Below are 25,955 nucleotides of genomic sequence, written 5' to 3'. Positions count from 1 at the left end.
ATCCAACCCTGCCAAGAATCAGTCCTGGCTAAGAAAAGTATGTGGGAAGGTTCCTGGACACTCTATTTTTACTGAGGAGGAAACACAAACACGGGGAGAACATACAAAGTCCTTGCAGATGTTGTCCTTGCTGGGTTTTGAACCCAGGATCCCAGCGCTGTAAGGCTTCAGTGCTAACCACTGATCCAATGTGCTGCCGTTCACCCTCTAATATCTAACAGGCTGGAGAAACTTGCACCTATTGCCACTCTATCTTCAGCTCCTTTGTGAGAAAATGTATTTGGGCAGCCACTCAGTCTACCAAATAAAATTCCTGAGAAGGAAATTGGGGATGGCTTCGCTACTGGTACTCGGGGCAGTGCTAATACCATGGCGTCGTACCATAGTTTGCTGGAAATATTCCAGGCTGGTAGGAGGCAAGCAAATTCCCACAGAAAAGTACCAGCAGTAATGTTCAGGCCACATTTCAAGTGCAAGCAGCTTTAGAGGACTTCCTGGGAGAAATGACACGCAGGGTAGATACGGTTTCCCTCTATGCTAGTCCTTTCACCGAGCTAAATACAACTCTCAGCAAAAAAAGTTGTGGACTGGCTCCGTACCATCCCTGGCCACATTCACCTGTCCACGTGTTTGTGGTTAGGCGGTCCTTCCCAGTAAGTGCACTGGGGAGGGCATGGGTAATGTTGTGGGACCCGTGCTTGTGGAAGGCGGAGGCGATACCGGGAAATATAGTGGCGGCTGGGGGCCAAGTATGGACACCCGGCCGCAGCCGGCATGAGGTTGTGAAAAGCTTCCGCCTCCACGAGCTTAAAAAGCCATATTTCAAGTGCAAAGAGCTGCCCAGAAATCTGGCAGTCTAGTGTTGCTGCCTGTTGGTGGTTGGCTGGCTGCATACTTGCACTTGCATTCCAAGTACCAGAAAACTAAGCAGATGGTGGCCTCTTTCATCATCATGGCCTCACCTCGGCACTATGAACTCTCCTGGAGGAGAAGCCAGGGCCCGCCGGAGGAGTCTCCGGTTTTCTGGTGGGCCCATCTAACCCTGCCGAAAAGCAGCCCTGGCTAAGAAAAGTGTGGGGGAAGGTTCCCGGACACTCTATGGCAGCTTTTTTAATGTGGATCGGCCATGCTTATGCATGTTATTTCTCAAAACGCATTACAGATCAGGCCATTGTCCAACTCTGTATTCAAAAAATGAAATGCGCAAAGATGTGTGTGTGTCAAAGCACCACCGACAAGTTCGAGTTGATGTTGGACAGGCTGCCATTGCTTCTGCAACAAGCTCAATTACAGTACTTCCTGGGAGAAATGACACGCAGGGTAGATACGGTTTCCTTCTATGCCAGTCTTTTCACCAAGCTAAATACAACTCTTAGCAAAAAAAGTTGTGGACTGGCTCCGTACCGTCCCTGGCCACATTCACCTGTCTACGTGTTTGTGGTTAGGCGGTCCTTCCCAGTAAGTGCACTGGGGAGGGCACGGGTAATGTTGTGGGACCCGTTCTTTTGGAAGGCGGAGGTGATACTGGGAAATATAGTGGCGGCTGGGGACAGAGTATGGACACCCCGCCGCCGCCGGCATGAGGTTATGAAAAGCTTCCGCCTCCACGAGCCTAAAAGGCCACATTTCAAGTGCAAGCAGCTGTCAAAAATTTGGCAGTGTAGTATTGCAGCCTGTGGGTGGGTGGCTGCCTGCATACTTGCGCTTGCATTCCAAGGAATGGGGTAGGGACAACTGAACGCTGCAGTGGGACAAGGACGTGGACGGTGATTGTTGCAAGTCTGCAACGACAGGTGCATGGCGGGAGGCATCTTCGCATGCGTCATGGATCACTTATGATGGGCACACTTTTAGGCAGTGACCTGGGAGTCAGAGATGCTTCCAGAGGTCTTCCCCATGCTGTTCCCATGTCTTTTCAGCACTGTATGCATGTGTCTGATGATGTGTCACACACCACATGGCCAGATAAGGTTGTAAAATGTTAAAATTACATTTCCTGGTGAATGCATTTGTCTTGGTTGAAAGCAATGCAAAAGTGCAAAAACGCATCAAAAACGCTACGTGTGAATATAGCCCAAGGTGTGGAGGAGTATTTTTGTTTTTGGTTATTTATTTTGCCTTTTATACAAGTCATTACCCTGGAAAGGATGTTCCTTAACATATTTCCTAGGAAAATCCATTTTGGTTTTGTTTTTGTATGTTTTATTGTGAGTCCGTAAAAGTGGCGTAATACTCTGAACACGTTGCTGACAGCAGTGATCTGGGAGTCAGAGATGCTTCCAGGGGTCTTCCCCATGCTGTTCCCATGTCATTTGAGCACTGTTCCCATCTTTTTGGGCAATTTTTAGGCCCTCTGCAGACCGCCGGGGGGAGGCGCCTGAAAAATGCTCGAGTTTCCCATAGACTTACATTGGGCTCGTTGCTCAGGTCGAGCACCCGAGTACTCCAATTTGCTCGACCCGAGCAACGAGTACCCGAGCATTTTAGTGCTCGCTCATTACTATTCACAACGTGTGTGCCTGCAGCTGAGTTGAAGCTATCTGCGACCATCGCCATTGTAAGTAAAGTGAAGACACCTCGTCTCACAGAGCCATATATTTACAGCACAACCATGGGGACAGAATACTGCTGTCACTCACAGAGGTAGCGTCGCTCTCACCAATGACGTGGGCTGCCCTATTCGTCCAATTCCGGTTTCCAGATTGCAAGTAGCAGAGGGAGAATCACAACAGAAGACTATTTCACCCACACAGAGATGAGGTTATAGGAGCAGGGCCAGTAATAGAAGTATATTAGAAAACTGATTGTTAGGGAAGAGTTAGGACATATGAAAGGGGGTTAAATTAGTAGTGGAAAACCTCTTTAAGAAAATTTAATGGTTATGCTCAAAAATGTTTACCCGCAGTTAGTTACTGTAACTAATGCGAAGAATAGTAAGAGAATGCATTTAGAAGTAAATGTCAAGATTTTTCTATGCTGCTACTTTTTCCTTAGTTCACATTACAGGTGAATACTGAAGAAAATCCTTGCACTTGCATGTTGTTTTATGATGAATGTTCTGATTCTGAAAAATCTCTTTGTTGTAATGCTAATTTATCATCTACAGTACATGTCAGCAGAGCCAATACTGGAAAGTTCAAGCTTGTAATCTGTAGCACAGTGAAGGTGAATGCTAAGTTGCAAGAGTCATCACAATTAGTGTTGAGCCACCCCCGTAGTGTTCGAGTTCGGTTCGGTTCGTCGAACACCCGTGTGTTCGCCGAACTGTTTGTCGAACTGTTCGTCGAACACCTTCGAACACCGTTAAAACCAATGGCAGGCAAACAAAAACACATAGAAACACATAGAAAACACCTTCAAAGGTGTCCAAAAGCTGACAAACTGCTCAGAAGACACAACTAACACATGGAAAAGTGACAAGTACATATAGTCATGCGAAAAGAAAAGAGGTGGAGGAGTAAAAGGAGGGGGAGACACAGATATAGGCATGTCATGCCCTTCTAAAATCCAAAAAGTGAGAAGCCGAGACGGCCAGTCCGCTCCTGCCCGTGCCACCTCCGTGTCGCCGGGTTTGTGCCAGAGCCGCGGTGAACCCTGACGGCCAGCCCCCCTCTCCCAATACTGGTGCCTGTCCGCTGGTGGGTCGAGAGAGCCCCCCTGTGGTGGAGGCAGCTCTAAGCTTTTTAATTTAAATTGTCCCTCTAATTTGAATGAATACACTTTAAATCCATTTACAAGGATCTATTGGAGGGCAAGTCTCATGCCAGCAGCCGCGTAATTCCAGCTCCAGTAGCGTCCACTAAAGCTGCTGCAGTTAAAAAGCTTTTATAAGGATCGAGCTCGGCTGTCCACCGCAAGGCATCCTAGTGCCAGTCCCAGCCCCTATGCCTTGGGGTGCCTCCTGATGCTCTTCACTAAGTATCCCGTGGTCCCGAAGCATTTCCTTTGAAAAAATTAAGTGTCCAAACTACAGGTGGTGTAGCTTGCTTAACCGCCGGGATAATCCGCTGACTAGCAGACACTGCTACTAGGCACAAAGTATTTCCTGGGCTAGATGCAGTTAAAAATTTGTAAGTAGATACTCTCGTTGGATGCTGAGAAAGCATTCCATAGAGTCTCCTGGCACGCCATATATGATTCTCTTAAAAAGCTTGGGGTAGGGGTCTAGGGGACCCTTTTATAGCCAAAATCACGGCCCTGTATCACAATACGTCACCTAGGCTGAAGATAAATGGAACTGTAGCACCGAGGGCTCGGTTGCTACAGACGTATTGCACCTCACCCAGAGGTGTGATATCTCACTCTCAGATAAGGATGGAGTGTGGATCAGGACCCGACACCTGCATGCATTACACCACATTGCCGTGGGGCAGGGCGACCAATATGCCCCTGAGATGGGCACGACAGTCCCTGTCCCTGGCTGGAGTGGGGGGAGGGAACACTGAGGAAGGGGAACCCTGCAGTGCAGGAGCAGGGAGGAAGCAGTTCCTGGGTGCATTGAGAAGGGAGTATAAAAGGTGGGCACCATCTTAGTTCAGTGCAGAGAAGTCTGAGCAGAAGTGGCAGGGAGCAGGGGCTCTGCATGAGCTCTGCTCCGGAGGCGGGCCTAGTAACAGAGGCCCAGGCCTGCAAGAGGGAGAAGGAAGGAAGAGGAGCGGAGAAGGCTCCAGGAACGAGGAATGAAGGGATCCCAGGGGTGCGGACGGGCGAGTCGCCACCGCACGCCCGAATCCACCTGCGTGGAGGGGTCAGGCCAAAGGGGGAGACCGGTCCCCGAACTAGTGGAGGCAGGAAACGACCCTCAGCTAGAAACCGGAGGCTCTGACATTTTATGTGGCGCAGCCCCTTGCTCCACCCGCTAGGAAGGCACCACATAGGGTCAGGGAAACTGGCGCCAAGTTTACCAAGAGGAGGCCCGAGGCAGCCGGACAGAAGTGTTGGTAAGAAAGGCCAGACAAAGGACACACAAAGGGGGTCCTGTGAAGCGCTCCAAAGTTATCTGGGAGTTGTCTGAGCCCCTCACCTGGTGAGCACAGTACGACGTGGGCAGCCGTTACCTGCAGACGTGGTCTGGATAATAAGAACTGTGAGTAAAGGCCCTGAACTGCATCACTGACTCCGTGTCGTTACTGCTGCTGCCCTGCACCATCACCCCCATCCTCCGCATACACTGCCCTGAGGCTATACTCCTCCCGTGGGGAGTTATGCTACGCTCTGCTGCACCCACAACACCAGCCTTAGCGGTCTGCCCTGTAGCGGCGGTTCACTCTGACCGCAATCCACGGGTGGCGTAGTCGGACATTTAAACATCAAAACCACATAAATAGTTCCGCCACTGGTTTGACCGCCCTGAGCCACGGAACCGGATCGCCGCCACGAAGACTACAACCACCAGCATCCACCAAAAAGGGTCCGGCTCCGGGTGTCCCAAGGCCCAGGGGGTGCGTCAGAACATTTTCATCACCTTTCACAATCACCAATGGGACAAGGCAGGGATGTCCTCTGTCCCCTCTCTTATACATCCTAGTGACGGAGCACCTGCTCTCATCAATTCGCCATAACCCCAATATTAGGTGGATTGAGGTGGGAGGCACCGAGTACAAGTGCTCTCTATTTGCTGATGATGTCCTAGTATATATCACTCAATCACATATATCCATCCCTGCTGTTATGGCTGAAATAGATCACTTTGTTACATGGTAAAATTTTAAAATCAATGCAGCGAAGTCTGAGGCCCTCGATGTCTCCCTCCCCAAATCCATATAGGATTCCATCCAGTCCAACTTTCCCTTTGCCTGGCCCTCACAGGGTATCAAATACTTAGGAATTCCTATTCATAGAGACCTCTCCCATCTATGTTATCTTAATTTTGGGCCCTTTATTGAACAATTCCATACAGACCACGGTTGGCAAGTTAGAACTGTAAGATTCACTACGTGAACCACTGGTGTTTTGTGGAAAAGCACATGTACACCGCGTTCCAAATTATTATGCAAAAAGTGTTTAGGAGTGATAAGGGAAGAATTTGTTTGTTTGTCAGTTAAACTCATTGATGGTGATGTGTGTCAGGGCTCTTTATATCACTGTAAGCAATTGCAGACACCTGTGCTAATTAGTTTGGCAGGTGTGTCCAATGAAAGGCAAGACTACTTAAGAAGGCTCTCTCACATTATTAAGCAGCCTACATTTTCTGCCAAAATGGGAAAGAAAAAGGATGTGTCGGCTGCTGAGAAGCAACAAATTGTGGAGTGTTTAGGTCAAGGCATGACTACAATCAACATTGTGCGATGATCAGGATGAAGTGTCTTGGCAATCAAGAAGTATGTAGCTGATTCACAGTACACACGTGTGCGTGCTGATAAGGGCAAATTGAGGACTCTTTCCTACAGGCAATTACGTCAGGTTGAAACAGCAGCGGCAAAAAAGCCTTGTCATAGCAGCAGACAAGTTTTTGAAGCTGCTTGTGCCTCCAACGTCCCCCGAACAACAAGATGCAGGGTCCTTCAGAGGTTTGCAGCTGTGCATATGCCATCCTGTCGACCTCCTCTATCCACTTCACACAAGCAGAAACGGCTCCAGTGGGCCAAACATTACATGAAGACTGATTTCAAAACTGTTTTGTTCACGGATGAGTGCCGTGCAGCGCTCGATGGTCCAGATGAATGGAGTGGAGGATGGCTGGTTGATGGACACCCCACGCAAACACGGCTACAGCGCCAACAAGGAGGAGGTGGAGTAATGTTTTGGGCTGGAATCATGGGGAGAGAGATTGTCGGCCCCTTTAGGATCCCTGAAGGCGCTAAAGATGAACTCCATAATGTATGTGGATTTTCTCAAACAGCACTTCCTGCCATGGTTCAAGAAGAAGAACCGTGTATTTCACAGCAAGATCATTTTTCTGCATGATAATGCACCATCTCATGCTGCACATAAACATCTGCATCTCTGGCTGATATGGGCATAAAAGGGGACAAACTTATGGTGTGACCCCCATGCTCCCCTGACCTCTACCCCATTCAGAACCTTTGGAGCATCATTAAAAGGAGTGTCTATGATGGCGGGAGGCAGTTCACATCTAAGCAACAGCTCTGGGAGGGTATTCTGTCCTCATGCAAAACAATTGAAGCAGAAACCATCCAAAACCTGACAAATTCAATGGACGAGAGAGTTCAGAAGCTCCTTTCGAACAAGGGGTCCTATGTGAAAATGTAACATCACCTAGAATAAAGTTTTGAGTTGAAAACTGTTTGATTTCAGTTTCTAACAACCTGCTAATGCTTATAATTTCAAAAATGACCATTTTTTTGGTCTTTATTAAAATGAAAAGGTTGATCGAAAAGTTTGGGGGATCTAAGAGTGTGGCAACCCAGTAGTCATGATTACTTCGAATTCTGACAATACGAGGGTCATGCTGCAGGTAGTGCAGCAAGAAGGCACTTATGTGTCTTGCGCATCTCGGAGCCCCAAAATTATTTTCCGGGCTAGATGCAGCTAAAAATTATTTTTAATTTTAAATCTGGTGAAGCTTATTATAGATGGCCTAATAGGATCAGTGCTGCACACTGCTACAAAGCCCAAATTATTTTCCAGTCAAGATACAGATAAACATGATTAGCAATTTGAAAGCTTAAAACGGTTGGTAGGGTGATTTTAACCAATCATCAAGCTTTTACTCTCCCCAGGATGACACAGGGGTAGAAAAGTCGTTTCGGATCCATGATTTGTTCATCTTTATGAACGTGAGTCTGTCTACATTATCAGTGGAGAGCCGCGTGCGCTTATCTGTCAGCACACCACCAGCAGCGCTGAACACACGTTCAGACAGAACGCTGGCTGCGGGGCATGACAAGATCTCCAAGGCGTAAGTGGCTAGCTCCGGCCATTTATCCAGATTGGAAGCCCAAAAAGAGCAAGGGTCCAGTGACACAGTCGTGGCTTCAATGTTTACTTGGAGATACTCCTGTACCATCGTCTCTAGGCGTTGACTATGTGTCAGACTTCTTGTCTCCTGTGGCCTTGCAAAGGATGGGCTAAAAAAGTGGTGAAATGATTCCGCAAAATTGATGTTACCAGCAGATACTGTGGTTCTGTTACGGTTTGAGTGCTGAACACTTGACGGTCCCACGGTTGGCAAGTTGGAACTGTGAGATTCACTACGTGCACCACTGGTATTTTGTGGAAAAGCACATGTAAGATTCTGCAACAGTCTCTGCTGATACTCCTGCATGCGTGCATCCCTTTCTATGGCAGGAATAATTTCTGCAAATTTACTTTTGTACCGGGGATCTAACAGTGTGGCAACCCAGTAGTCAGGATTATTTCTAATTCTCACAATTCGAGGGTCATGTTGCAGGTAGTGCAGCAAGAAGGCACTCATGTGTGTTGCGCATCCAGGAGCACCAAGTCCCTGTTGTGTTGGTGGCGAGGTAGCAATCATGCTTCCTTCCTCTGTCCTCTCCCCCCAACCTCGCACAACAGAAATGTGATCAAGGTCTCCCTCATCTGATGAGTCTTCCATCAGTTCGTCCTCCACTTCTTCCTGGGCTCCTGCACCTTCCTCACTAGTTTGGCTGCTACCATGCGCCCTGGTAAAATCATCTCCCCCACCCTCACATGCCTGCCGCCTTGGTGCTGCCGACCGTCTGGACCTTGCAGATGTTAGCCCTTCCGCATACAACTCCTCCTCCTCTACTTCCTCCACCTCCTCTTGTGCCACCACCTGACTCCGAATTCTGTTTAACATGTGCTCCAGCATGTAAATCACCGGAATAGTCATGCTGATAATGGCATCGTCAGCACTAAACATCTTCGTCGCCATTTCAAAACTGTGCAGAAGGGTGCATAGGTCCCTGATCTGAGACCACTCCTCCAGCGTGATTTGCCCCACCTCTGAATCTCGTTGGCCCAGGCTATACGTCAGAACGTATTGCACCAGGGCTTGTCGGTGCTGCCACAGTCGCTGCAACATGTGCAGAGTTGAATTCCACCGGGTAGGCACATCGCATTTTAGCCGGTGAAGTGGCAGGCCCAACGACTTCTGTAGAGATGTAAGTCGCTGAGCTGCGGGATGCGAACGGCGGAAGTGAGCACACAGCGACCGTGCCCTCTGCAGAAGGCCATCTAGTCTGGGATAGTGGGCTAAAAATTGCTGGACAACCAGGTTCAACACGTGAGCCATACAAGGCACGTGTGTGACATTGCCCCGGCGAAGGGCCGCACCCAGGTTTGCAGCATTGTCGCACACGGCCTTCCCTGGTTTCAGGTCCAGTGGAGACAACCATTCATGAAATTGGTTCTCCAGAGCTGACCACAACTCCTCAGCTGTGTGACTCACATTTCCCAGACATTTCAATGTAAAAACCGCCTGATGACGTTGAGCCCTACTGCCAGCATAGTAAGGAGGTGTGCAGGATCCCTTCTGCGCAGTTAGAAAGCTTGTGGCATGACCAGACAGGCTTTGGGTGCAGGTGGAAGACCGAGAGGAGGTTGAGGAGGCAGAAGCAGTGGAGGAAAAATGACATAAAGAGGATTGACGCACAACTCGTGGGGACGGCAAGACTTGGACAGCAGCCCCTTGTCCTGCTGTCACCATAGTTACCCAGTGCCCAGTCAGCGACATGTAACGCCCCTGTCCATGCCTACTCGTCCAAGTGTCTGTGGTGAAATGCACCCTGTCACACACAGAGTTTCTCAAAGAAGCGGTGATGTTGTGTGCGACATGCTGGTGGAGCGCAGGCACACCTTTCTTTGAGAAGTAGTGCCGACTGGGCATCTGGTACTGGGGCACTGCGACGGACATAAGGTCTCGAAAATCCTCTGTGTCCACCAGGCGGAAAGGCAGCATTTCTGTAGCCAAGAGCTTGCAGATGGTGAAATTCAACCTCTTAGCTTTCTCATGGCTAGGAGGAAATGGTCTTTTACTTGTCCACATCTGAGGGACCGAGGGCTGGCTATTGTGCTTAGACGGGGTTGATAAGGGTGTCCCCGGCAAACTGCCGGTCTGTGAGGAAGATGCAGGCGGACATGTTAGGTTGCCTTGATCCAAAGGTGGTGCTATCGATGTCGGACAGCGCTCAAGACCAGCTGGTGTTACCACCTCCAAAGAAAATGATGACCTGCCAATCACGCTGGCAGTTGCGGGTAAAGAGGTGGCAGGTCTGCGCCCCAAAACAGGTGTGACTGCTGTCCCCCCAGTCACAGAGGATGAAGAGGCCGCGGATGCACAAGATATGGCAGACGGTGGTTGGCCCGGCCGGCTAGACCGCATTGTAGCACACTGAGCTTCCCACTGCAACTTATGCTTCATGTCCATGTGCCGGTTCATGCATGAAGTACTCAAACTATGTATTTTTTGGCCTCTACTTAGCTTTTGCTGACAAATGTTACAGATAACACGAGTTGGGTCATCTTTATCGATCTGAAAAAATGCCCAGGCTATGCAAGGCTTAGCACCCATGCGACCTGAAGAGCCACCACGACTTGTGGTGAGAGGCAGAGTTGTGTTTGAGGATGCAGTTGTTGACGTGCTTCCAGTACTACGTCTCTGTCCAGGAAGGCGCAACCTGACCTCGTCGTCACTAGCATCTTCCTCCACCTCCTCTGCTGACCTCATCTCTTGGCTGACTGTGGGTTGACAGTAAGTGGGATCTCCGACCTCATCATCATCACCCTGTGCGTTATCACACCCGTCGTCCTCAGAGCCAACCTGTTCCTGCCCTGACAAAAAACTAAAGTTGTCGCTCCAATCAGGTATTTGAGTCTTATCATCGTCTTCCTCATTGTCTCCACCAACAGGAGTTACAGTTTGGGAATGAGGGTCTACATTATGGTCAGAACCTTCTGCGTCTGGTCCTGGATCCGACTCATAAAGATTCTGGGCATCAGTGCAGATCATTTCCTCATCTGGATTCACAGAAGCGCTGGAGTCGACCTCTGATTCCCAGGCTATAGTATGAGTAAACAGCTCTGCAGACTCAACCATCTGTTCTACCTCATACTCAGACGGGCAGCTGGAGATTTGGGAGCTGTGAGGAAGCAAGTGCGATTTGGGTGACACCTTTGAGGACTGGAGTATTTGTGATGTTGAAGTTGATGTGGAGGAGAGCCCACTTAAAGGAGCACTTGATATCCGTTGAAGCACCTGCTGTTTTTGTGCCTCATCTGGAATTTGTAGCGATTGGCGTGGCCGTAAGAAAGGGATCTTATCACATTGTCCGCTAAAAGAAGTAGACATTTTAGTTTGGCTGGAAGATGGTCTTTCTTCTGCACCTACCCCACGGACACAACCTTTTTTCCCCTTCCCAACACGCCTATTCCCCTTTCCACCAGCAGCAGGCCTTTTTCCACTCATTTTGGTGGTTAACTAATTCACAACTCTGGAGTTGTTTGCACAAAAAAACAATGGATGGTAACCGAGCAGAGCTGAGTGGCCAAACTGTGGTATTAGGCCAAAACTATTGGCTGGGTTAGATGCAGAAAAAAAATATTTTTAATTTGCAACCTGATGGAGGTCAGTATAGATGGACTAATAGACCAAGTCCCACACACCGCTAGAAGCCCAAATATTTTTTCAGAGCTAGATGCAGAAAATTTTTTTATTCAATTTGCAACCTGATGGAGGTCAGTATAGATGGACTAATAGACCAAGTCCCACACACTGCTAGAAGCCCAAATATTTTTTCAGAGCTAGATGCAGAAAAAAATTATTTTTAATTTGCAACCTGATGGAGGTCAGTATAGATGGACTAATAGACCAAGTCCCACACACTGCTAGAAGCCCAAATATTTTTTCAGAGCTAGATACAGAAAAAAATTATTTTTAATTTGCAACCTGATGGAGGTCAGTATAGATGGACTAATAGAACAAGTCCCACACGCTGCTAGAAGCCCAAATATTTTTTCAGAGATAAATGAAGAAAAAAATTATTTTTAATTTGCAACCTGATGGAGGTCAGTATAGATGGACTAATAGACCAAGTCCCACACACTGCTAGAAGGCCAAATATTTTTTCAGAGCTAGATGCAGAAAAAAATTATTTTTAATTTGCAACCTGATGGAGGTCAGTATAGATGGACTAATAGACCAAGTCCCACACACCGCTAGAAGCCCAAATATTTTTTCAGAGCTAGATGCAGAAAAAAATTATATTCAATTTGCAACCTGCTGGAGGTCAGTATAGAAGGACTAATAGAACAAGTCCCACACACTGCTAGAAGCCCAAATATTTTTTCAGAGCTAAATGAAGAAAAAAATTATTTTTAATTTGCAACCTGATGGAGGTCAGTATAGATGGACTAATAGACCAAGTCCCACACACTGCTAGAAGCCCAAATATTTTTTCAGAGCTAGATGCAGAAAAAAATTATATTCAGTTTGCAACCTGATGGAGGTCAGTATAGATGGACTAATAGAATGATGCTATGCCCAAAAGATTTTACTTCACTAGGTGCAGTAAAAAAATTGGTATTCTATACACAGGTGGTATATCTTGCAACACAGATAGGCTACTCCACTGACTAACACACTCTGCAATAGGCCAAAAAGGATTAGCTTTGCTAGATTCAGCCAAATGCTGTGAAAAAAACTTGCACAGCACTGGCACAGACCTGCCTGGCAAAAACTGATAGGAACTGATGTAACCTAGTCCTGAAAAGGACTCCAATTACAATTAGTCTTTACTCCCACAATCTATCTATTTAAGAGCACAGACCTGCCTGATAAAAGTCGTAGGAAATGCTGTAACCTAGTCCTTAAAAGGACTGCAATCACAACTATTCCCTACTCCCAAGCTATCTGTATATTTGTGCGAAAATTGGCTTGAAATTAACAAGGTATAGCGCACACAGCAACAGCGGTGCCGTCTAACACGCAGCTGCAGCAGTGAGAAAATGGTGGCGACGGGGAAAATGGCTTGGTCTTATAGGGCAAGGACATGTGACATACACTGCCAATCACACATGCCCTTGCTTGTGTGAAAAAAAGCACTTCGCTCCGTGTGTGCGCTGCTGATAGGCTGACAGATTGCACCTCCCCACTGCAAATGCGGGAAAGAGAAAAAAAAATGGAGATCTTCATTGTTCCTGCAGAGATCCATCCCCTGCCCCTCCCCCCGCCCCGCTGTACACTCAAACTGCGTATTAACATTAATTTTCATCATTACTGAGAAAAAATCCAGTTATGATTTTGGTGCACGAACAGTTATCGAACATAACCTCGAACAGCCGAATTTTTCTCAAATTGTTCGTGTTCGCCGAACGGCTCGAACACTGCCCAAAACAGCTCGAATTTGAGATTGGCGAACAGTTCGAGTAGAACAACGCTCATCTCTAATCACAATTGAACTTTAAGATCCTGGAGAGTTCATGTACAGTATATATAATTACGTTTGTGGTTGTGTTGTTTGTTTTTCCTAAGCTTTTACTTACATGTACAGTTACTGTCACATTAATCTTAAGTCGACAAATAAATGTTACTTCTGTTGGCCGATTATTTTTCATTTAATTTTAACGTGGTAAATGGTAATAAAGGTAGCTTGATTAAGTTACAGAAGGTCTGTAGACGTTGCATGTGAATGTGCATTACACAATAGAGTTTACGCTGATGGAATACAAAAAAAGGAGGGTACAGGAAGCACATTTCATTGCTATGTGCATCAATGTGACAATGACCATGAAAAAAAATTGTCAGTGGAGGAAGTTGATGACCTTACCTATAAATAGCAAAAAGGCAACTTTTTTTCTGTAACTTATTCTGCACATTTCAAGAAAACTCTACTTGAACCACTGAGGGATGCATTTGAACAATGCCATAAATTCTTAAAGCACCATTCCAATGTTTTTTTTATTGCGCCGCTGGAGTGGTGCTACTGTAGCACCCCAAGGGCTCGGTTGCTACAGAGGTATTGCACCTCACCCAGAGGTGTGATATCTCACTCTCAGGTAAGGATGGAGTGTGGATCAGGACCCCGACACCTGCATGCATTACACCACATTTCCGGGGGGGGCAGGGCGACCGATATGCTCCAAGTAGAGCACGACAGTCCCTGTCCCTGGCTGGAGTGGGGGGAGGGAACACAGGGGAAGGGGGGACCCTGTAGTGCATAGGAGGGAGAGGGCAGTTCCTGGGTGCACCTAGAGGGAGGTATAAAAGGTGGGCACCATCTTAGATCAGGAGTCAGTTCAGTTCAGTGAGAGAAGAAGAGGGAGCAGGAGGTGGGAGCAGAGGCTCTGCATGGGCTCTGCTCCGCAGGCAGGCCTGAGAGTGAGGCCGGGGCTTGGAGGAAGGAGAAGGAAGGAAGAGGAGCGGAGGAGGCTCCAGGAACAAGGAATGAAGGGACCCCAGGGGTGCGGACCGGCGAGCCGCCACCGCACGCCCGAATCTACCTGGGTAGAAGGGTCAGGCCAAAGGGGGAGACCGGTCCCCGAAACTAGTGGAGGCGGGGAACTACCCTCAGCTAGAAACCGGAGGCTGTGACATTTCACATGGCGCAGCCCCTCGCTACACCCGCTAGGAAGGTACCATATAGGGTCAGGGAAACTGGCACCAAAGTTTACCAGAGAAGGCCCGAGGCAGCCGGACAGAAGCGAGGTCACTGGCGGGGTATGACAGGCCAGAGAAAGGACACATAAAGGGGGTCCTGTGAAACGCTCCAAAGTTATCTGGGAGTAGGCCGAGCCCCTCACCTGGTGAACACAGTGCGACGAGGGACGTTATGACCAGCTGTAGTAACGTGGATAAAGAACTGTGAGTAAATACCCTGGACTGCATTACAGGACTCTGTGTCGTTACTGCTGCTCCCGTGCACCATCACCCCCAACATCTCCACTTGCTGCCCTGAGGCTTTACTCCTCCCGTGGGGAGTTATACTATCCTCTGCTGCACCCACAACACCAGCCTCAGCGGTCTGCCCTGCAGCGGCGGTTCACTCTGACGCAATCCAAGGGTGGCGTAGTCGGATATTTTATATCATAAAACCCTATAAATAGACCGCCATTTGGGTTGACCACCCTGAGCCACGGGACCAGGTCCCCGCCACGCAAGGGCTACAACCCCCAGCATCCACAACGGGTCCGGTTCCGGGTATCCCCACACACACGCGGCCCAGGGGGCGCGTCACTACTAATCTAAGTTCCCTGAGCCTAGTCTTACCAGTCGCCGTCTTCAGCTGTTCCCAGTAGTGCGTCGATCCCGCACCGCCATCTTACTACCCCAACTTCTGACTAGCCAGATGTCAGAGGTAACAGTCACAAGCTCTCAATGTAAGTCTATGAGAGTCTCATTTTGTCTCTCATAGATTTACATTGAGTAGTGACTTCTGGATCACCCAGTAAACACTGGAGCAATCCGGCATGTCACAAACTATTGGAAACCGACCGGAGCAGCGCCAATAACCAAAGAAGATGGTGGCGGGTAAGTGTAAGACTAGTGACAGTGAACTTAGATTAGTAGCACCACTACAGTTCTGCAAAAAAAAAAAAACCCTGCTCGAATGGTGCTTTAGGGCTCGCTCTCATTTGTGTGTAAAAAATCACTCCTATGTTGCTCCTGAAAAGTCGGATAAGTGTCATGTGAGTACTATGCGACTTTTCTCAACTAGCATCTGTATGACATGCATATGCAATCCGTATGCAATGCGTTTTAACATCATCTTTTACATACTGTCATTCTCTATGTAATCTAAAGTTAGTTTTCTAACTAATAAAGCAATCTTATATACAGATATAGATTGATAGATCATTAGATAGATAGATAAATAGACAGATACAGAAAGAGAAAGATAGTTGTTAGATATTTAATAAGCTCGTGTAGCTTATCTGGCAACTTTTTAGAAATAAATGTAAAAAAAAAATGGGATGGGGTCCCCCTTATTTTTAATATCCAGCTAAGGGAAAGCCAACAGCAGTGAGGTGTTCTTATTAGTCTGGGAAGGGGACAATAACCATGGAGCTTCCCAGCCTATTAACATCAGCTCACAGCTGTTTGCTTAACATTTGCTGTTATTGAAAAGGGAGGACCTTTAAAAAAAATTATGTGGGGTTCCCCCCTATTTTTAATAACCAGCAAAGGCTAAGCAGACAGCTGCGGGCTGGTATTAATAGGCTGGGATGGTCCATGGATATTGGCCCTTTCCCAACCTAATAAGACCAGCCCTCAGCCTCCCCAGAAATACTGCATCTATTAGACATGCCAATTCTGGCATTTAACCTTGGCTTTTCCTGATTGCCCTGGTGCGGTGGCATTTGGGGTAATGGTTTTGGGGTTGATGTCAGCTGTGTAATGTCCGCTGACATCAAGACCAGGGATTAGTAACGTCTGTCAGACATCCCCATTACTAACCCCGTAGTGAAAAACCACTCCCTGACAAATTCTCTCTTTTACCTGTTTATTACCATAAAAAATAATCCACAGGGGCTGCTGCAATCCAAATGGAAGCCACACAATGATCCCCACCTTCTTTGTCCAGTCTATGGAGCCCTGTTCAGAGAATGAAGCTCCATAGACTGGAGCTCCCGTACTGCCAATTCTCACTCTGCATAGCGCGAGAAACCGGCTGCTGCGACAAGCGGTGACGTCAGTAAGACGATGTTTCGGTCAAAAAATGAGAACCTTTCTCAAGTTCTGCTTGAGAAAAGTTCTCATATACCTGAGAGGCTCAGCACCCTCCTGACTTGCATGGGCAAGTCCCATCCGCTATACGCAGCTACTCGCAGCATGCTGCGACTTTTGCCTCATCCAGATTCCACCTGAGATCAGCACTGACTCACTGAATAACGTTGGTACAAGTGAAATTCGATTTTTTTACCAGATTGCACTCGTCCGATTTATACGGGGATGTGAGCGAGGCATTAAATACTATTTATTGTAGTGTCCATGGCAATCAAATTACTTGGTGGATTTGATCAAAATGCTGCCAATTTGCTGTATATGTTACTCTTAGGGTTGCAAAGGGTAATATCCACTGCGAAGTCCGCAGCATAAATTGACACTCTCCAGATTTCAAGTTTGCAAGTCAATTTATTTTCTCAGGAGAGTCGGCATGAGATTCCCCAGCCTCACTCATTCCCAACACTGCTGCTATATGCTGGTGAGAACAGCTGTGTAGCAGATCTTTATAAGGACAGAGAATTTCTAAATGGTATCTGAATATAGAATATAACATTGGATACAGATTACATGTTGCTACACTGCAACACCCATAATAAAACAACATGTACAGCAAAACAAAATTGCAAGCCAGGAGTCACTTAACCCTTTGATAACCAGTAGATTTTTTATTTTTTTGCACTTTACTCTTTTCTACTATTATTCCAAAAACCATAACTTTTTCATTTTTGAAGTGACATAGTCTTAAAGGGCATCTGTCACCAGGTTTTCACCATCTAATCTGAGAGCAGCATTATGTACCGGCAGAGACCCTGATTCCAGTGATGTGTCACCTACTAGGCTGCTTAGTGTAGTTTTCATAAAATCACTGCAGGAGATTATCACTAGAGTATTAGTACTAGTAATCCTGCTAGAATGTAGCCCTAATCCTTTGTGTAACCCTGCCCCCACCACTGATTGGCAGCTTTCTTTTTTCTTTAACCCCTTTACAACCTTGGACATACTCCTACGTCCAAGGTCTCCTCCTCCTGTGTGATCCGGGCTCCAGCGATGAGCCCGCATCTTTTCTGATCAGCTGTCATGTGCCCCTAGGTGGAATCGCGATCTACCCATGGCTGTTAACATGTTAAATGCTGCTGTCAAACTCCACCCCATCACATGATAGTGGGTCACGAGAAAAAAAATCAAAAACACCAAAATTACATTTTTTTGGTTCCCGCAGCACTGCAATAAAATGCAATAACGGGTGATCAAAACATTGTATCTACCCCACAATGGTATCAATAAAAACGTCAGCTCAATGCGCAAAAAATAAGCCCTCACCCGGCCCCGGATCCCAAAAAATAGAAACGCTGCGGGTCACGGAAAATGGCATCTTTTGTTTTTTCCTTTACGAACTTTGCATTTTTTTTTCACCACTTAAATAAAAAAGAACCTATACCTGTTTAGTATCTGCGAACTTGTAATGACCTGGAGAATCATAATGGCAGGTCAGTTTTAGCATTTAGTAAATACGGGAAAAAAAAATATTGTGGAATTGCACTTTTTTTTGCAATTTCTCCGCACTTGGAATTTTTTCCCCGTTTTCCAGTACACAATATGGTAAAACCAATGTTGTTGTTCAAAAGTACAACTCGTCCCGCAAAAAAACAAGCCCTCACAAAGCCATATTGATGGACAAATAAAAAAGTTATGGCTCTGGGAAGAACAGGAGCAAAAATGGAAAAACAGAAAACCCCAAGGTCGTGAAGGGGTTAATTTATTGAATTATTACCTAAATATATGGACATTATACACGCACTACACTAATTTTATATGTCACTGACATCTTTTCTATCTATCTATTCTTTTCTGATGGGTCACACTGTGAATTTACTGTACTCGGCTGATGAAATGTTGGGTTTTTTACGAGATGGGTGCCTAAAAATTGGACGGCACATGCATGGTCTGTGTGCCATGCGATTTTTTTCTTGCATCCATTGACTTACATTGACGAGTGTCGTCCGATATATGCGGCCACTCGCAGAATGCTGCAATTTATTTCTCAGTCCGATCTGAGCTGAGAAAAAATCACAGATGAGCAGTGAATCATTGAGTAACATTAGTCAGAAGAATGCAATCCGATTTTTTCAAATAAAGTATTTTCGTGTGTGTGTTCTTTACTTTTTATTACTAGGTTAGTAATGAGGGTGTCTGATAGGCACCTCTCCATTACTAACATCAGGGCTTGATGCCAGCTGTGATTTTTGAAAAATCACAGCTGACATCAACCCCAACTACCATTACCCCGATTTCCACCGTACCAGAGCAATCAGTAAGAGCTGGGCAAAGCGCCAGAAATGGCGCATCTATTGTGATGCACCACTTCTGGGGCGGCTGCAGGCTGGTAATTTTAAGCTGGGAAGAGCCCAATAACCACGGACCTTCCCAGCCTGAAAATATCAGCCAACAGCTTTCTGCTTTACCTTTCCTGGTTCCATAAAATAGGGGGGAACCCACATAGTTTTTTTTATACATTCATTCATTTATTTGTTTAAACAAGGCTAGACACCCTTTAGTGCCACATGAAAGGCACTAAAAGGTGCAAGTTTATCATATGTAGGGGACTTGTGAAACCATATATCTACAGGACATCTATCTATTCTATCTATCTATCTAGATGTTATAACAAGAAGACAGCACTTCAAAACAAACAAAATTTGGAAAAAAGTGTACTTTATTAAGCCCAACTGGCAACGTTTCAGTTCGTAGAACCTTTCTCAAGCAAGATAAAAATGCAAATGGTGCGGTATATATAGTTACAAGCAATGATTTGTGCAATTACATCTTATTAACTTCTTTTATAATTCCATGATTAATCATAGTTAATACATTCATATATAATTCATGATGCAGTGAATGTACAATAATAATGTATATATTTCAAACATCAAATACAGTAATGTGGTATTTACAGTATCTCATTTAAAGTGCTTTGTGCATAAGTGGTCATAACTAATATCAGGTGTATGTATTGATTTGAGATGCGACTCACCCACCAATAATTACATTCACAGTACTCACATAGTATTATCGCGCCATCATCGGCGTCCTGTGTTTCCCACTGCGCATGTCCGCAATAGTATGTGCGTATTATAATCAACCGACCTGACCTGCTCACTTCCATCCGAATCGCGCATGTGCATTAAGCTCGCAATGCTGCGATCGCCATCTTTAAAAAGGGATTTACATTGCTTTCAATGCTAGCATGCATCTTCTCCCTTTTGAGGCCGTCTGCGCCATGTTATATATTGGATAACATACTGGCAACACTGTCCTTTTGTTTTACACATTTAAAAAACGGGAAGAGGCCTTTTTAAAAAGAATATTTTTTATCAATACCCACACTGTCAATCCATGGGTTTCCCCATTTCTAGGTACGCCCATGGAAAAAGGTTATAGGTCAGAGTCAGAGTCCTCCCGAACCCCATCCTCTTTCCACAACCAAATCAGTGTATCCGGTTAATTACGGACAATTCCTCCTTATGAATATGGACTTTATATGCTATCCAAAAGTAGAATTGTTATTATACTATTTGTGAGCACAGGTTAATCCCATCTAGGTCAAAAATATATATATACTTCTCATACACAAATGTTTTTTTCGAAAAAAAAATATTTTTCTATACATATTATTACTGAATGAAAAAAACATTTTCAATGTATATTATTGCTGGATGAGTCGTCTTCTCCATAATACATAGTGCAATTGTGATCTGCAAGTAAAAGAAAAATAAAGAAGAATTAAAATATTTAACAAAATACTAGTATGTTATAAAAACACGCTAAAAATTCATACAGCGCTGAGTCATTAGAATAGAATCCTTTTATGCTATTGCTACTATGTTAAATTACACATTCAAACCACTTAGTCTTAATGTATTTAGTCTATATATCAGCTCAAGTTCTTTTTTCTTTAAAGGGAATCTGTCACCCCCTGGGACTTTTCAGACCTCTAATATGGGCATACAGGTGATAGAAATGTGAATCTATACTTACCTGTATGCCTCATATTAGAGTCGTTGGATGATGGAATTTTTCCCCTTTTAGCATCAGTTGGCAGTTGATACATGAAAGACAGGGGTAACATCCCTTTCTCCCTCTGCCAGTAATATATACATTTGAACTATAGTTTTTAATGCACCTATGTCCGGGTATACTAATGTAACTTTAATATTCTTTGCTCTTCTATACGAGAATAATGGAGGATTTTTAAATTCAGGGACATTAGTCAAACAACTACCCAACATTTACCAGTGGTCCCTAATTATTTTTGCAATTTGTTCGCTCTCTACACCATAAGTTGAGACCATTGGAACTCTATTCCTATTTCTCTTTTTACTGACCACATTGGGTGAGGTATTCCTGTCCAGTCTCTGAACCTTTTCTTTTAGGTTATTAAAAAGTTTTTGTGGATAGCCCGTTTTTAAATTTTTTTGTTAATACTTCCAAATTAGTTTGTAATATGTTTTCACCACTCTCAATCTTTTTAATTCTTAAATATTGGCTGTGTGGTAATGACCGTATTGTTAGTTTTTGGATGATGGCTGTTATATCTCAAAAAATCATTACAGTCAGTCGGTTTGACATAAAGGGAAGTCATTCATTTTTTATTCTCTTGTGTAACAAAGACATCCAGGAACTGTATGGTGTCATTAGAACTTACCAACGTAAATTTAAAAGTCAGATCAATCTGAATTAGAAATATATGGAAATTATCTAATTCGGCCTGTGTACCCATCCAGTGGAGGAAGGCGTCGTATCTCCACCACGTCAACACATGCCTGAAGTGGTGGGATACATAGATGAGGTCCTCCTCTAATGTTGCCATGACAATATTTGCATATGTGGGGGCTATATTGGCCCCCATCTCGGTTCCAGGTTTTTGTAAAAAGAAATAATCACCAAACAAAAAATAATTATGATATAGTACAAATTCCAAAAGATTAATAATAAACTGTTGACTGGTATCCGTAAATTCAGTAAGTAACAATCTTCGTCTTTTGGCCTCATTTCCTCTTCCTTTATCTGTAGAAATATACACATGTGGTCAAAATTGTTGGTACCCCTCGTTTAATGAAAGAAAAACCCACAATGGTCACAGAAATAACTTGAATCTGACAAAAGTAATATTAAATTAAAAATCTATGAAAATGAACAAATGAAAGTCAGACATTGCTTTTCAACCCTGCTTCCACAGAATTTAAAAAAAAATAAACTCATGAAATAGGCCTGGACAGAAATGATGGTACCCCGGAAAATAATGTGACAAAAGGGGCATGTTAAATCAAGTTGTGTCCACTAATTAGCATCACAGGTGTCTACAATCTTGTAATCAGTCAGTGGGCCTGTATATAGGGCTACAGATACCCACTGTGCTGTATCGTGACATGGTGTGTACCACACTCAACATGGACCAGAGGAAGCAAAGAAAAGAGTTGTCTCAGGAAATTAGAAAACGAAGGGTACCAACAATTAAACGAGAGGTACCAACAATTTTGACCACGTGTGTATAAGGAGACTACATCAAATGAAGCAAAAATGACTTCTCTTTCCAATTCTATATTCTGTAATTTAGACAGAAAATCAGTAGGTATCACGTATATACAGTACAGACCAAAAGTTTGGACACACCTTCTCATTTAAAGATTTTTCTGTATTTTCCTGACTATGAAAATTGTACATTCACATTGAAGGCATCAAAACTATGAATTAACACATGTGGAATTATATACTTAACAAAAAAGTGTGAAACAACTGAAAATATGTCTTATATTCTAGGTTCTTCAAAGTAGCCACCTTTTGCTTTGTTGACTGCTTTGCACACTCTTGGCATTCTCTTGATGAACTTCAAGAGGTAGTCACCGGAAATGGTTTTCACTTCACAGGTGTGCCCTGTCAGGTTTAATAAGTTGGATTTCTTGCCTTATAAATGAGGTTGGGACCATCAGTTGTGTTATGCAGAAGTCTGGTGGATACACAGCTGATAGTCCTACTGAATAGACTGTTAGAATTTGTATTATGGAATGAAAAAAGCAGCTAAGTAAAGAAAAACGAGTGGCCATAATTACTTTAAGAAATGAAGGTCAGTCAGTGCGAAAAATTGGGAAAACTTTGAAAGTGTCCCCAAGTGCAGTTGCAAAAGCCATCAAGTGCTACAAATAAACTGGCTCACATGAGGACCGCCCCAGGAAAGGAAGACCAAGAGTCACCTCTGCTTCTGAGGATAAGTTTATCTGAGTCGCCAGCTTCAGAAATCGCAGGTTAACAGCAGCTCAGATTAGAGACCAGGTCAATGCCACACAGAGTTCTAGCAGCAGACACATCTCTTCAAGAACTGTTAAGAGGAGACTTTGTGTAGCAGATCTTCATGGTAAAATAGCTGCTAGGAAACCACTGCTAAGGACAGGCAACAAGCAGAAGAGATTTGTTTGGGCTAAAGAATACAAGGAATGGACATTAGACCAGTGGAAATCTGTGCTTTGGTCTGATGAGTCCAAATTTGAGATCTTTGGTTCCAACCACCGTGTCTTTGTGCGACGCAGAAAAGGTGAACGGATGGACTCTACATGCCTGGTTCCCACCATGAAGCATGGAGGAGGAGGTGTGATGGTGTGGGGGTGCTTTTCTGGTGACACTGTTGGGGATTTATTCAAAATTGAAGGCTTACTGAACCAGCATGGCTACCACAGCATCTTGCAGCGGCATGCTATTCCATCCGGTTTGCGTTTAGTTGGACCATCATTTATTTTTCAACAGGACAATGACCCCAAACACACCTCCAGGCTGTGTAAGGGCTATTTGACCAAGAAGGAGAGTGATGGGGTGCTACGCCAGATGACCTGGCCTCCACAGTCACCAGACCTGAACCCAATCGAGATGGTTTGGGGTGAGCTGGACCGCAGAGTGAAGGCAAAAGGGCCAACAAGTGCTAAGCATCTCTGGGAACTCCTTCAAGATTGTTGGAAGACCATTTCCGGTGACTACCTCCTGAAGCTCATCAAGAGAATGCCAAGAGTGTGCAAAGCAGTCATCAAAGCAAAAGGTGGCTACTTTGAAGAACCTAGAATATAAGACATATTTTCAGTTGTTTCACACTTTTTTGTTAAGTATATAATTCCACATGTGTTAATTCATAGTTTTGATGCCTTCAGTGTGAATGTACAATTTTCATAGTCTGGAAAATACAGAAAAATCTTTAAATGAGAAGGTGTGTCCAAACTTTTGGTCTGTACTGTTCGACAGGGAATTTTTGACCAATGGGTTCAACACCTTATCTAGATAGGTTCCAATTATACTAGTCAAAGAATCCATGCCCAAAACTATAGGTATCCCCGGTGGGTTGTTTAACGATTTATGTATTTTAGGCAATACATATAGTATAGGCCATCAAAAGGATAATCATGTAGATCTTTATCAATTATACCATTTATCAAAGCTTCAGACAAAATGTTCCTCAAAAGTTTAAAAAATTCAAACTTAGGATCCCTATCAACTTTTTCATAGACCTCCCCATCACTCAATTGTCGTCTGATTTCTTCAACATAAGCTTTCTTATCCATGACGACGACCAAACCTCCTTTATTTGCTTTATTTGCAGGTTTTATTAAAATGTCATCGTCATGGACAAGATCCAGTAAAGCCTTTGATTCCCAGTCATTTTCAATGGTTGCAAGATGTACTAAATTCACACAGTTATTTACCAGAACCTGAAAAAAGCATGGTGATTATCTTGTGAAATTAATATTTACACTTAAAATTAAACAATGTACGAGGCTGCTTATATATGTAGCATCGGCGTCTATGCCTCCTGCCGGGCAGAGACGCCGTTCCCCTCACCGCCGTGGCCCCGGTCCGGAGTCTTCCTGTTCTCCTGCTTCTGAGGCGCGCACTGCGTGCAGCTTTCCTGGTACTGTGCTTAGGGTGCGCGCTCCCTCCCTCTTAAATGGGCCGCGCGCGCCGTCCCAAAGAGTCCCCGGCCAATGGCCAGAGGACTGCCCCTATATTAAGCACCTCCTCCAAAATGGAGGTGCCTGTGCAAGGTTGTTGTTTGTGTGCTAACACTCTCCTCAGCCCTCAGGTCCCGTGCCCACCAGCCTGCCTACCCGGAGCACCTGCCAGTTACCTGCCGTGCCTGCCAGCCTGCCTACCTGGAGCACCTGCCAAGTTACCTGCCATACCCGCATACCCGTCTGGCTATCCGCTGTACCCGCCTGCTTGTCTACCCGGATCACCCGCCAACCTACCTGCCGTGCTCATCCGCTGTACCGGTCAGCTCCTGTCATCTGACCCGTGGGAGTCACCTGCTCTCACACAAGGTCGGTCCCAGAGTGGCACCTGGTTCACCTGCCCGGTCCCTCCCTAGTTCACAGAGTCAACTAAGCCGCCGTGTTACCTGGATCGGTCCAAGTAGGCACTTAGTTACGCCCCTCTGGTCCCTCCTTGCATCTAAGCACAGAGTTTCCACCACCCGGACCCGTAATAGTTTGCACAGGCCATGGAATCCAGTGGCTCCTAGGCTCCTTTGCTCTCTGACTTGTACCAGGAGGTCTCTCGTCAGAGATCCCAACAGGAGACTATCCTGTCCTATCTGCGGATAGTCAACTCCCGCCTGAACACGCTGTTTACTCCGACGGTGTCTGTCTCTAATCGAGCGGCACCCACTCTGGCGTCACTTCTACCATGTGGCGCTGTGGCACCCGGTTTGGACCCCGGCTTTCTGCGCCTCCACATTTCGATGGTGACCCTGTCCTATGTCGGGGCTTCATAAATCAGTGCACGCTGCACTTTGAACTTCTGGCACACCAGTTCGTCTCCGACCAGGCCAAGGTGGCATTCATCATGTCTCACCTCACCGGAGAGGCGTTGGCATGGCTTAACCCTCTGTGTATGAGAGGGGATCCTCTGGTGTCCGATGTCCAGGCTTTCCTCGCGGCTTTCTGGAAGGTGTTCGATGAACCTGGACGAAGATCTTCTACTGCCTCTTCACTTCTCCGACTCCGTCAAGGGAGTCTTTCTGTGGGACAGTATGCCGTGCATTTCCGCATCTTCGCATCTGAACTAGCCTGGAATAATGAGGCACTGGTGTACACCTTTTGGGAGGGCCTTTCTGGACGAATAAAGGATGAGCTAGCCGGCCGAGACATCCCTTCCACCCTGGATGACATGGTGTCTTTAGCTACCCGGATCAACATCCGCTTTCTGGAATGTGCTAAGAAGACGACTCGGGAGAGAAGACTTCCGCGTCTCACTCCAACCTTCCAAAGGTCTGTCTCGCAACCAGCAATCCCCCGGTTGTCTTCTCCAGAGCCAA

The sequence above is a fragment of the Phyllobates terribilis genome, unplaced genomic scaffold, assembly GCF_046119375.1.
Source record: "Phyllobates terribilis strain yellow unplaced genomic scaffold, ASM4611937v1 Scaffold_2__4_contigs__length_985480577, whole genome shotgun sequence".
Classification (NCBI taxonomy): Eukaryota; Metazoa; Chordata; class Amphibia; order Anura; family Dendrobatidae; genus Phyllobates; species Phyllobates terribilis.
This window is presented reverse-complemented; position numbering follows the sequence as displayed.